This window comes from Podarcis pityusensis, assembly GCF_964106645.2.
Source record: "Podarcis pityusensis genome assembly, chromosome: 16".
NCBI classification, from domain to species: Eukaryota; Metazoa; Chordata; class Lepidosauria; order Squamata; family Lacertidae; genus Podarcis; species Podarcis pityusensis.
In genome coordinates this window covers 946,337-960,149 of record NC_138041.1, presented here as the reverse complement: position 1 = coordinate 960,149, position 13,813 = coordinate 946,337, and the positions used below count along the sequence as shown (strand labels likewise).

At 47.9% G+C, this 13,813-nt stretch overlaps 1 protein-coding gene and 1 long non-coding RNA gene across 6 annotated transcripts in view; one reads left to right on the top strand and one right to left on the bottom strand.

Moving 5' to 3' along the window:
- The window catches only part of LOC308465851, a 204,064-nt gene that overhangs the window by 63,800 nt on the left and 126,451 nt on the right, over nucleotides 1–13,813 (bottom strand). The gene's annotated exons all lie outside the window — the stretch shown is intronic.
- The window catches only part of ARHGEF11 (Rho guanine nucleotide exchange factor 11), a 69,683-nt gene that overhangs the window by 3,069 nt on the left and 52,801 nt on the right, over nucleotides 1–13,813 (top strand). The window lies entirely within an intron of this gene.

Sequence of the window (13,813 nt, the reverse complement as noted above, 5' to 3'; positions counted from 1 at the left end):
CGGCGGGAAGGTAAACGGCGTTTCCGTGCGTTGCTCTGGTTCGCCAGAAGCGGCTTAGTAATGCTGGCCACATGACCCGGAAGCTGTACGCTGGCTCCCTCGGCCAATAAAGCGAGATGAGCGCAGCAACCCCAGAGTCATCCGCGACTGGACCTAATGGTCAGGGGTCCCTTTACCCTTTACCTATGTTGAGATCCAGGTGGCCAGGTCTCTGCGTGGACTAAGTGTTCTCCATAGAGCACCATCAGAATCCTTAACAATACACAAGGATTCTCTGGCAGGTAGGTCAGTGGTGTGGGAACTATCCAGCCTGGAGGTAGAGAGTCTGGAACACCCAAACATCCCACGTAAGAGCCTACTTTGTGATAAACCTCACTAACGAATCAGCACCCTGGTGTGATCCCATGTATGCGCCAGAGGAGTTGGCTGTCCCCACCCTAAATGTCAGCGTGTGGCCGGAGGTGTGAACTCATGAACCACGACCAAGCAACGTCTGATTCCCTCAGCAGTAGCCGGAATTAACGGGCCTGGGTTTACAAAACAGGGGCAATTCACAGAAGACGGGTCATCAGTGTGATGCTGTGTTGAAGCGTCCACATCCAGGGGCAGTCTACTTCTGGAGCCCGCCTGGTGTTTTCCCTCACCCCCTCCTTCCTGGCTTCCTGGAGACACCTGTGAGAAGCAGGATGCTGGACTAGACAGCACTGGCCTGAGGCAGCTGCCCAAAGCTCCTCTGTCGCCTGTGGCAAGTTAACTGCCTGGCCTCATTTAAGATGTTGGTACAAATACAATCGGAGCTGGGACCCACATACTTCCTGGGACGCCTCCCCCAATACCTTCCTGTTGTTGCTTTTCGATCTATAGTGGCGGTCCTGCCCGTGAGTGAGGTCTGTGGTGTGGGGCAGGGCTTTCTCTGTGGAGGCCCCCCACTTGTGAAACCCGCTTCCGGCTGAGGTTCAGTTGTTCCCCTCTCCCATTTTGTCAACATTCAGGATATTAAAGCGTATTTAGTCCAACAGGCTTTGAGCAGCTAGTGATAAATATTTTTAACAAACTGATTTGTCATAATGTTAGCTGTTGTTTTATGATAGTTGCGTTGTGTTTCAAGGTGGTTCTTGGATTCCCTGGATCTTGGCAAGAGGAAGATCAGGATATGAGGACAATGAGTGTATAAATCCCGCCCCCGCCACCATGACCGAAAGAGCACCCACAAATGAATAACTGAAGGGGAAAGGAAGGCTCGTGTCCTACTCGTGGGCTTCCCAAGATGGGCATCTGGTTATAATAATAAGATAATAATAATTTATTATTTATACCCCACCCATCTGACTGGGTTTCCCCAGCCACTCTGGGCGGCTTCCAACAGAATATTAAAATACAATAACCTATTAAACATTAAAAGCTTCCCTAAACAGGGCTGCCTTCAGATGTCTTCTAAAAGTCTGGTAGTTGTTGCTCTCTGTGACATCTGGTGGGAGGGCGTTCCACAGGGTGGGTGCCACTACCGAGAAGGCCCTCTGCCTGGTTCCCTGTAACTTGGCTTCTCGCAGCAAGGGAACCACCAGAAGGCCCTTGGAGCTGGACCTCAGTGTCCGGGCTGGACGATGGAGGTGGAGATGCTCCTTCAGGTATACTGGACCGAGGCCACTGTGAGGACAGGAGGCTGGACTGGATGGGTCCATGTTGGCCTGATCCAGCAGCTCTTCTTATGTTCTTGTAACTGTAATTCTGAAGCATAAAGTGCCTCTGATGGTCACTGGTGGTGACGTTACTAGCACATTTCTTTGTAGACGTCTGTTTGCCTTTGGTGGGGTGGGGACCTTAATCAGACCGGCAGCCTCATGGGCCATGTTTGATGGGCCTCCCAGGCTGCCCGCTTGTTCACTGATGGTCATGGTGACATCTGATGGGTCTTCAGGCCTGCTTTCTGCTGTGAAGTTGGATTCCCCATGGATCCTGCCACACCTCACCTCAGGTGTGGGAGAGGTGGACACTGTCTGGGAGTGGCTGGTCCAAACTTGACGTGTGGGCCAGAGGTTCCCCACCCCTGGCCTGTGGCGCTGTAATGCCTTGGGGGTGGGAAGGCACGAAGGCTTTTTTTCTGTGTAGGGCAAGGGGGTTTGGGGGTTTGCCTGCTACTTTCCCCTCTTCTTCCACACCCACCTGATGTTGGTCTGTGTTGGCAAACGGGAGGTGGAAGTGTTTGCAGATCCATATCTTCTATTTCAAATATTCTGCACCCTGCTTTTCCATGGTTTTTTTTTTTTTACAGCAGTGAGTCACGTTAAAAGACGTGGTTAAGTCACATCAGCACTGCAAAGTCAGCAGCAAAAGGGATGGTGCAAGAAATCATAGAATTCCAGAGTTGGAAGGGACCCCAAGGATCCGCTTGCCCAAATGTCTGCTATGCAGGAATCGCAGCTAAAGCATCCCTGACAGATTTTATTTATTTATTTATTTATTTATACCCCGCCCATCTGGCTGGGTTTCTCCAGCCACTCTGGGCGGCTTCCAACCAAATATTAAAATACAGTAATACATCAAACATTAAAAGCTTCCCTAAACAGGGCTGCCTTCAGATGTCTTCTAAAAGTCTGGTAGTTGTTTGTTCCCTTGACATCTGATGGGAGGGCGTTCCACAGGGTGGGTGCCACTACCGAGAAGGCCCTCTGCCTGGTTCCCTGTAACTTGGCTTCTCGCAGCAAGGGAACCACCAGAAGGCCCTTGGAGCTGGACCTCAGTGTCCGGGCTGGACGATGGGGGTGGAGACGCTCCTTCAGGTATACTGGACCGAAGCTGTTTAGGGCTTTCAAGGTCAACACCAACACTTTGAATTGTGCTTGGAAACGTCCTGGGAGCCACTGTGGGTCTTTCAAGACCGGTGTTATGTGGTCTCGGCGGCCGCCCCCAGTCACCAGTCTAGCTGCCACATTCTGGATTAGTTGTAGTTTCTGGGTCACCTTCAAAGGTAGCCCCACATAGAGGGCATTGCAGTAGTCCAGGCGGGAGATAACCAGAGCATGCACCACTCTGGCGAGACAGTCTGTGGGCAGGGAGGGTCTCATCCTGCGTACCAGATGGAGCTGGTAAGCACCCAACCTCTGCTTCAAAACTTACAAGGAAGGGGAGAGTTATTCTTCCTAGGTCATCCCTTCCACTGTCAAACTGCTCTTACTGTCTTTCTTGTAACTTGAATATATTGCTTCGAGCCCTTCTCTCTGGAGCAGCAGAAAACAAGTTTGCTCCATCTTCCACGTCACAACCCTTCAGATATTTGAAGATGGCTGTCATGTCATCTCTCATTCTTCTAAGGCTAAGCATATCCAACTCCAGCTGTTCCTCATAAGGCTTGGTTTCCAAACCCTTGATCATCTCGGTCGCCCCCCTCTGCACACACTCCGGCTTCTGAATATCCTTACACAGGGGGGGCCCAGAACTGGACAAAGGACTCCAGGTAGAGTCTGACCAAGGCAGGATAGAGTGGGACTATGCAGGGACGTCGCCAGGCCATTTGTTGGGGAAGGGAGCAGAACTGAGCTATCTGTGACACGACTGGCCAGTTAAGTATTTTTGTTTATTTTCTTGATGGGGGGGGGCAGCTGCCCCTCCCTCCCCCCCATAGCTACGCCCATGGCACTATGACTTCCCTTGAAGCCAGAAAGCAGTTTGTTGTGCCAAGTGCCCTCTGAGATACCCATCTTGCCTTAAACCCACTCACGGTGGGTCTGTTTGAGGAAGGAGTTCCATGCAGCTGTATAATAGATTTTTTAAATTTTGTTTTATTTTGAAAAAGGATTTGTATGTTGATTTTTCACGCAACGTAGCGAATCAGTGTGCAACATAATTTAACAATATTGTAAAACTTGCAGTTAAACATTCGTACCTAATTGCAGATTGTACGTAACAACTTCTAATAATAATTCAAAAAAATAAATTTTTATTTATACCCTGCTCTCCCCGGCCAGAACCGGGCTCATGGTGGCTTAAAACCAATAAAATTACAATAAAACATAATGGGGGGGGACACAAAAAACAACAACAGTTAATTAAAATACGAGTTAAAATACAATTTAAAATACAGCCTCATTTTAGTAGTAGCCCATAAATCAAAACCATAAGGGGAGGGAAACAGAAGGGTCAGACTGGTCTCATAACCAGGGTGAAAGCCGGACTGGAATGGATCCAAAGCCGATGTTTCATCCAGAAACCTACCAAGCTGTTTGGCAACCACTCTCTCAATCACCTTACCCAGGTACGGAAGATTCAAAACCGGGCGGTAATTGGATAGATCTAAAGGATCTACAGTGGTGCCTCGCAAGACGAAAATAATCCGTTCCGCGAGTCTCTTCGTCTAGCGTTTTTTTCGTCTTGCGAAGCAACCCTATTAGCGCTATTAGCGGTTTAGCGGCTATTAAAGGCTTAGCGGCTTAGCGGCTAAAAGGCTATTAGCGGCTTAGCGGCTTAGAAAAAGGGGGGGGAGCGAAAAAAATCGCAAGACTCGCAAGACGTTTTTGTCTTGCGAAGCAAGCCAATAGGGAAATTCGTCTTGCAAAGCGCATCGAAAAACGGAAAACCCTTTCGTCTAGCGGGTTTTTCGTCTTGCGAGGCATTCGTCTTGCGGGGCACCACTGTAGAGATGTTTTCTTTAAGAGCGGACGCACCGCTGCTTCCTTCAACTCCCCTGGGAAAGTCCCCGTGCCAAGGGACAGGTTGATGATCTTACCCAGGGGGGTCCGCACCTCGTCTGGCCATGCTCTAATCAGCCAGGACGGGCACGGGTCAAGGGGGCAAGTGGTGGGCCTTTCAGCTTGGAGGAATCTGTCTACATCGGCAGGGATTATCCGATCAAAGTGGTACAATTCTGGACCCGAGGACAGTGTGCACTAATCCTCATCCCATTGGACATGATGAGAGCAGCAGACTTCCTTCTCCATGGTCTGAGGACAAGTGGTCCATGTCTTTTCTCATATGAAATGGAGCGGCAAACTCCTTCTCTGGCTGAAGGAGAGGGCTAGGTTGGTCTCCCCTTTGCTGTTTTCCTGGGAGACAGTGGGCGCAGTCTCCCAAGGGCCGCTAGTCCTTGACCACTGGCAGAAGGACGCATCCTGCGCTTCCCTTCTGCTTTGGTAGCTGATCTGAGGATTAACATGTCTGTGAAGAGCGATGATAATCCCAATTATGTATTCTCCAGTAGTACTTATCCTCCAGGGGAAAGGGTCATAACTCAGTGGTAGGTAGAGCAGCTGCGTTGCTTGCAGAAGGTCTCAGCTTCAGTCCCTAGTGGCATCTTCAGGGAGGGCTGTGTAAAACTCCTGCCTGAAAACTTGGAGAGCCAGTGCCAGTCAGTGTGGACAATGCTGAGCTTGAGGGACTTGGAAAAAGCAGCTTCCCGGCGCTGTGGTCTAAACCACAGAGCCTAGGGTTTGCCGATCAAAAGGTCGGCGGTTCGAATCCCCGCGATGACGGGGTGAGCTCCCGTTGCTCGGTCCCTGCTCCTGCCAACCTAGCAGTTCGAAAGCATGTCAAAGTGCAAGTAGATAAATAGGTACCACTCCGGCGGGAAGGTAAACGGCATTTCCGTGCGCTGCTCTGGTTCGCCAGAAGCGGCTTAGTCCTGCTGGCCACACGACCCGGAAGCTGTACGCCGGATCCCTCGGCCAATAAAGCGAGATGAGTGCTGCAACCCCAGAGTCGGCCACGACTGGACCTAATGGTCAGGGGTCCCTTGACCTTTATGTTCATAAGAACATAAGAAGAGTGTACTTCATCAGGCTAAATGGGCCCATCTCATCCAGCATCCTATGGCCAATAAGATACCTGTGGGAATCTTTTAAGCAGGATGCGAGCATAAGAGCTCTCCGCCTTTGGTTTCCAGCAGCTGGAAGCATCCTATGGGTGTGTGTTTTGGGGGGGGGCGGGGGGAGTGGAGGAACCACCTACTTAATTATTATATGTGGCCCGCCTTAACCCTGGCCAAATACCTTGCTCTGTCTTTGAGACTGGGAACACCAGATACCCCTTGCTCTCATCAGCCCAGTCTTGGGCCTTAGATGGAGATGGTTCCTTTAGAGTTAGCAGTGTTAGAAACCCGGATATAGAAGCTAATCACCAAATGGCGCCTTAAACCTGGACTATGGTTGCCATAGCAGAATGTCTAGGTGGCATTTTTTTAATAATGAAATAATAATAATAGTAATAATATTTCATGAGAGGGGACTTGGATCCTGAGCCCCCATGTCCTGGTCCTGCACTCTTAACTACCACACCACACTGCCTTCCTGCAGTACTTCTGCTGCGGGCAACTATATAAAGTAAGTAGGTAAATAAATAAATGTGGGGAAAGCAAAATGTACTTGTCTTTGTTATATTCTGGATTGTTTCATGTTTTAATGAGTTGTAAACCACTTTGAGGTTTTCCCCCCTTTAAAATATAGAGGGGTATAGAAATGAAATCATTCGTTCATTTTCATTTAGAGCATTTAATAAACCACTTGTTGGGAAAAATATATATCAGTAACGAATCATCGGTGACTGCAGATCTTAGAGCAGAGGTGGAGTCATCCATCCCCTGGCAGACTCATGACTCCTCCTGCCAGCAGTCCTGCTGTAGCATTTTGTACTATTCCGTTGTAATAATAACATAATGTTCTTTTTACCCTGGCCTTTGACCCACCCTATTCTTCTGATATTTTAAGCATTTTCACTGGTTTTAATCTAAAGGAGGTTGCGGGTGTAATCTCAGAGCCTCCGTCTATAATCTTTGAGAATTCTTGGAGAACAGGTGAGGTTCCTGAGACTGGAGGTAGGCAAATATTGTTCCCATCTTCAAAAAGGGGGGGGGGGGAGAACACCCAGGTAACCAACTGGTGAGCTAGACATCAATCCCAGGAAAGGTCCTAAAACAGACAATTCAGCATTTGGTCTGTGAGCACTTAGAAAAGGATGCTGAGATTACTAAGACCCAGAATGGGTTTCTCATCAACAAGTCATGTCAGACTTTTTCCTTTTTTTGATAGAGTTACAGTCTTGGTGGATAAGGGGAATGCTGTGGACGGATCACTTCCGGGGTGGCGCCATCGGCAATGGTAGACTCCCTCTGAACTGGACGGACTAGCTCCGCGGGAAATGGGTCTTCTCTGCTACGGCGAAGCGGGGACCCTTTTAAAAATCACAGGCGGATGAAGCCTGTGACCATGGGACTCGGCGGGCACCTTTAGCGCCCCCCCCAACTCGCTAAGGAACCCACTGACGGGCTCCGAAGTGAAGAGGGGGAAGTGGCGCGGTGCTGTGAGTCAACTGCTATTTCCGTGGAGCGAAGCCGCATAGCCGTTGCCGGAGAGCGCTGCCTTTTTCCTGGGACAATTTGGACTCTAAAATAAGCACCCGTGAGTACTTAGACTTTGAACAACTGGACATTAAATAAGGACTTGCGAGCAGAAAGGAATTGGATTTTAAAAACCTATTTTTATTTGGTACGGAACGGGAAGGTCTAAACAGGAAGTCAGCCTTCCGTTCTTCTGTAGACAGAATAAAGCAAAGACAACGTAAACTAGAGCTTAGAAAATCACCTTTAAAGGATTGGATTCCATCATTTAAAATTGTGGAACCCCCCTTCAACAGCAGGAGAAGGAGGGAGATCTTTTTCGGACTGTTTAAAGTGAGTTTAAAGTAAAGTAACTTTCCTCCGTCCTGATCCTGGAGCGGGGTGTCAGGACTGACGTTTGAAGTTCATTGACCAGAGACAAGCGTTTTTGACAGATAGCAAAAAGAAGAGAAACATAGTGATTCCACTGTTCCCCTTCGCATTTTAAAGGAATATATATTGACAAAGTATCTCAAAAAGGGAAACTTTGTTGCAAGAACAAATAGAAGTTTTCCCCCTAGAGGGAGTCTGTGAAACTGTAACCAACTCCAGGGAGCCGGCAGCTGTTACAGATTACAATCGTGGGAACAGGCATTTGACCTTGCAGGACAATGTATTCAGAAGCTTTGTTGTGTGCTTTCTATAAAACAAATGCCCTACTGGAACAATTACATGAAAAGGTGAATTGGATGGCGACTTCGACTAGAAATTTTGAACAGGCAGTGGGAAATTTTGAACAGACAGTGGGAAAATATGTGGAGCCCACTCAGGAATTAAATCAGGAGTGTGTCCTGACAGAACAGGCCCATCAGGAATATGAGTTTTCGGATTTGACAAATGAACTTGGAAAAAGCCAGATTTGGAAAGAAAAAGTTTGGTTTGGCTTGGAAATGGGGGGCTGGATTGACCCCCCTATGCTGGGATATTTGGACTTTTCAAATCTGGCAATGGGCCGTGAGATGTTTGGGATTGTGGGGGCTCTTAATTTTGGAGGGTCTTTGAAACATGTTTTTAAATATCACATGGAATTCAGTGTTGAATATGGAAAAGGGGCTGATCTGCCGAGAAGGGTTAAAAATATTGCCAAGCTGGAATTACAACGAGCAGGAGACAAGGGAAAATACAGTTACAAATATGAAGAAGAGCTGCGGAAGGGACATGGAAGAGACTTGAGGGCCTCGGACATAAGGCTGCCAGGTTAATGGGCCAGATCGACGGGATAATAAGGACTGACAAAACCCGGAACCAGGAGGAAGGGACGTTGGATGAAGATTGGATTTGTTTGTATTTCTTTTCTCTACCATTAGAACTGTTTTATAAAATTGATGAATGTTAGAAAAATGTTGGAATGAAATTACTTGGCCTTAGTAAAGATGTTTAAAGAATTATGAAAGAATATTATGGTTATGAGAAGTTGGTAAGGATAAGATTTAAGTCTTAAGCTTTAAGGTTTATTTTATTAAAGAAAGATAAGATTAAAACAGTTTAGGGTAATGTAATGACAGAATATTATGAAATATGGAAAGGATTTGCTGGGATAATTAATAACTAGGATACAAAGAAAGGGAGGAGGAGGAGGAGGTCAAAGAAAGAAGGTAATGACAGTTGAGGATTTGAGAATAATGAATTTGTTTTTAAATGTTTTTAATTGTTTGTGATGTATTTTTGTATTTTTTTTTCTGTCACTTTTTCTTATTTTTGAATTTGTATTCATACGGTTGGAAGGTTTTCTTTTTCTTTTTCTACTTTGTTAATTATTTTTATTTTGTATTTTCTACTGCTTTTATTTTATTTGGTAACACTTTGAAAATTTCAATAAATATCTTATAAAAGATGGGGGGGAAAAAGAGAAAAAAAAGGGGGGAATGCTGTGGACGTAGTGTATCTTGATTTCAGTAAGGTTAAAGTCCTCCATGATATTCTTGCGGAGAAGCTAGTAAAATGTGGGCTGGACGAGGTAACTGTTAGGTGGATTTGTAGCTGGCTGACTGACCAAACCCAAAGAGTGCTCATTAATGGCTCATCATCATCCTGGAAAAAAGTTCTGCAGGGTTCTGTCCTGGGCCCATTGTTGTTCAGTGTCTTTATAAATGATTTGAATGAAGGAATTGAGGGGATGCTCATCAAATTTGCAGATGACGCAAAACTAGGAGGGGTAGCTAATGCCACATAAGACAGAATTGGGATTCAAATTGACCTTGACAAATAGAAGAACAGGGCCCAAACTAACAAAATGGATTTCAGTAGGGACAAATGTAAGAGTCTATACTTCGTCTGGAATAACCAGCTGCACAAATATAAGATGGGGACACCTGGCTTACATGTGGAAAGGGTCTAGGAGTCTTTGTGGACCACAAGCTTAACATGAGTCAACAGCAAAGAAAAGCTAATGCAATTCCAGGCTGCATCAGCAGAAGTCTAGCGTCCAGCTCAAGGGGAGGAATAGTGCCACCCTGTTCTGCCTTGGTCAGACCATGCCTGGAGTTCCATGTCCACTTCTGTTCGCCACAATTTAAGAAGGATATTAACAGGCTGGAATGTATGCAGAGGAGGGGGACCAAGATGATCAAGGATCTGGAAAGCAAGCCTGACGAGGAATGGTTGGAGGAGTTAGGTATGCTTAGCCTAGAAAAAAGGAGACTGAGAGGAGATATGGTAGCCACCTTCAAATATCTAAAGGGCTGTGGCATGGAAGATGGAGCAAGCTTGTTTTCTCCTGCTCTGGAGGGGAGGACCCGAACCGATGGAGAAAGGAGATTCTGACTAAACATCAGGAAGAACTTCTGACAGTAAGAGCTGTTCGGCAGTGGAAGGGTCTCCCTTGGGAGGTGGTGGGCTCTCCTTTCTTTGACGTTTTTAAGCATAGGTTGGACGGCCGTCTATCATGGATGCTTTAGTTGAGATTCCTGCATTGTAGGGGGTTGGAGTAGATAACTCGGGGTCCCTTCCAACTCTTTAATTCTGTGATTTTTATGTAGTTGTAGCTTGTGCTGGGACCTCATGGGAAAGGCCGTGTAAGACATCAACAAACAAACAGCAGTAGTGAATGATAACAATTGAAAATACTATATGAACCAGTATTCACATGATAGAGAGTAGGCATCTATCTAGATACCATATATCTGCATTATATTCCTGCCCCCCCCAATGTCTTGTAAGTATGCAATCTGAAATAGATTGGTTCAAAAGTGAGCCCCATTAAGTTCAGTGGCACTCATTCCCAGGTTAGTGGGTATAGAATTGTGACCTGAGCGTTGTGTAGATTTGCATAACCTGATGTGCTTCTTACCAGCTTAAGAGGTGAATGCAAAGTTTCAGGTCTTCAAACCACACTTGTAAGGTTGCACAGATAGGGTTTGTGCTGAGGCGTGGCAATTACAGATGTTTCTTTTCTTCGGGGAGCAAGGAGAACATCTTTAGCCCTCCAGATGTTGCTGTACTGCAAGTTGCACTTGCCCCCAGCAGCCAGCAAGATCTGGGGACCACCAGGTTGAAATTGCCATGGCCGTGGCTGCAGTCATGTGATCCGGGGGGGGCAGGTAGCCCTCATGAGTCCTCCAGATGTTGCGGGACTCCAACTCCCATCAGTCCCAGACAGCTGGAGCAGGGGGTCAGGGAGGAGGAGGAGGATGGGAGTTGGGAGTCCAGGAACAACAACTGGAAGTCACCAGATTTGGGAAGGCCTGATGCCTTAAAAAAACAAGAAGATAATTTAGCATCATAACATTGGGCGACTGGTCAGGAGTTTGTCCTGGCCCTGATAATGAGTGGCTAGAATTAGCTAATTATTGTTTAATGTGCAAAGTGGCCCCTTTATAGTCATCCATAGGAGAGCAGCCCTGGGATCAGTTCTGCACTCTTTGTAAAACAAGAAAGTGTGTCCCCGTGTGGAAGGAGAAATAAACAGCTGTGTCTCTTGTCTGTTTAAAAGTTGCGGTAACTTGGTGCGTGGTTTAGAGAGGCTCTCCTTCCGAGGGGGTGGCGGAATCCCCTCCATGTGTGGCCGATGGGTGCTTAATCTGCCAGTAGGATGATGATGGAGGAGGAGGAGGAGGGCCCCCCTCCTTCCTCCAGTCTCTCTCAGATGATGGACAGCAAGCGATTGTGCTGAGGCGCACTCTGCCCTTGCAGGAGTTAAACCTTCCCAGGAAGCAGCAGCCTCCGCCACAGCGGAATCAGCCCACGTCCATCCCGCACAGGAAATCAGATTAACTGTCTGGACAAGGGCAGCGGTGCTTTATCTCTCTGAATGTCAAGCCGAGTTGGACAGAAGCTTCTTGGCTGCTATGGCTGCTTCTCTTTCTCAGTTCCTGGCCAGGCCTCCAGGGGAAATACTCCTCTTTCTATCCATTGCCCCATGCACACATGGAGGAACCATCTCTGTCGCCTGGGCAATAATACTCTAATAGGGATCCGTTTTGCAGCCCCAGGGCCATGTTCCTTTGGTGGGGGGGCACACAGGGCCGTGGTGGGTGGAGACAGAGGCAAAGTGCGTGGGACCACCGATTCCATACCTTTTGTGTACTGTAGGCTATTTCCTTCACGGCCCCCTCTCTGCCCTCCACCTAAGCAAGCGAGAGTTCAGTGACGTTCTCCGACCAGGATATCTGTTTTCCTCACTGTCTTGTATTTATTTCCAGTAGTGGACCCTTAGCACCACACAACCACCTTCCCCAGTCCGCACCTCCCACTCCCACACAGCGTTTGACATTTGCCAGGTGCATTTTGCGGGTGGCGCTGTGGTCTAAACCACTTGCTGATCAGAAGGTTGGCGGTTCGAATCCCCGCCACGGGGTGAGCTCCCATTGCTCGGTCCCTGCTCCTGCCAACCTAGCAGTTCATAAGCAAGTACAAGTAGATAAATAGGTACTGCTCCAGCGGGAAGATAAACTGTGTTTCCGTGTGCTGCTCTGGTTCACCAGAAGCGGCTTAGTCATGCTGGCCACATGAACCAGAAGCTGTCTGCAGACAAACGCCGGCTCCCTCGGCCTGAAAGCGAGATGAGCGCCACGTCCCCATAGTCGCCCACTGCTGGACTTAACTGTCAGGGGTCCTTTTCCTTTATTGGCCACTTGCAACCAAGTGAAGATGCCTGGGTGCCAGGATGGTGCCTGACGCCTCCACTGTCTGGAAGTGCATACCTGTGGAGCCTTGGACCTGGAACATTTTCGCACACTAGCAACACATCCTATAGAATTCTATTCGTGATATATTTTACCTGCTCCATCAGAATGAATTTCAGGGACCAAAAAGTCCTATTGGAAAATACGACTTCTGAGCCGTCTGGCCCCCAAATGGCAGCTGGGCGTTCTGTTTCGGCAACTGCAACCAGGGAACCGTTTGGTGCCTGGCTTATATATGTGAATTTCTAACACTGCTGCCACATGCTTTCTTTAAAAGAAGACTAGGCAAATTCACGGAGGAGACGACTGTAGATGGCTACTAGCCACAGTGTCTATCCTCTCTGCAGTGCTTCTGGAGACCAGTTGCTGGAACCCCCAGGAGTTTTCTTTTGCCTTCTGGTCCTGCTAGAGGGCTTTGCAAAAGGGGCTCACGGTTTGCCACTGTGAGACGAGGGTGCTGGACTAGATAGATGCACCACTGGCCTGATCCAGCAGCCAGGCTCTTCTTATGCTACTACTGTATGTTCTTACGCTTGGCTGCGTGTCGTCGCAACTGTAAAATGTACCCTAGAGCACACAGTTAAAACCGGCATTTGCTTCTATGAATTGTGTTGATGGCCAGCAACTTAAAACAGTACTGTCATACCTCGGGTTACAGACACTTCAGGTTGTGTTTTTTTGGGTTACGGACCCGCCGAAACCTGCAAGTACTGGAATGGGTTACTTCCAGGTTTCGCACATGCACAGAAGCGCTAAATTGCACTTTGCACATGCACAAAAGCGCCGAATTGCAACCCGCGCGTGTGCAGACGCGCTGCTGCGGGTTGCGAACATGCATCCCGCACGGATCACGTTTGCAACCTGAGCGTCCGCTGTATTAAAAGGGGCTCTGGATATTCCCAGAGCCTTTGCAGGCCACTGAACTCTGGATAAGAGTTCAGAACTGTAACTGGATTACAGAACTGTAACTCTGGCTAAGGCAGTTCCCTCTCTTCCTGCTTTCTGGGACCCAGCTTCCACCCGTCTGGGGATGCATGCATAGGAATGGTTGGTTTTGACGTCAGAAAGTATGGCAGATATGGAGAGTCCTGCTGTTGCGCTTGCGTCCTGCCCATTCCCGTTGAGGCATCTGGTCGGCCACTGTGAGGACAGGCTCTTGGACTGATCCAACAGCAGCCAGGCTCTTCTGACATTCTTCGTGTCTCTGGTAGTCTCCGAACTCTTCTCAGCCCTAAAGCAGCCAGTTTTAGCTAATTTTGTTTACAAGATTAGACTATTAGGAGCTCAGCGGTAGGTGCGTGTGTCTGTGTGTTTAAAACCCTATTAA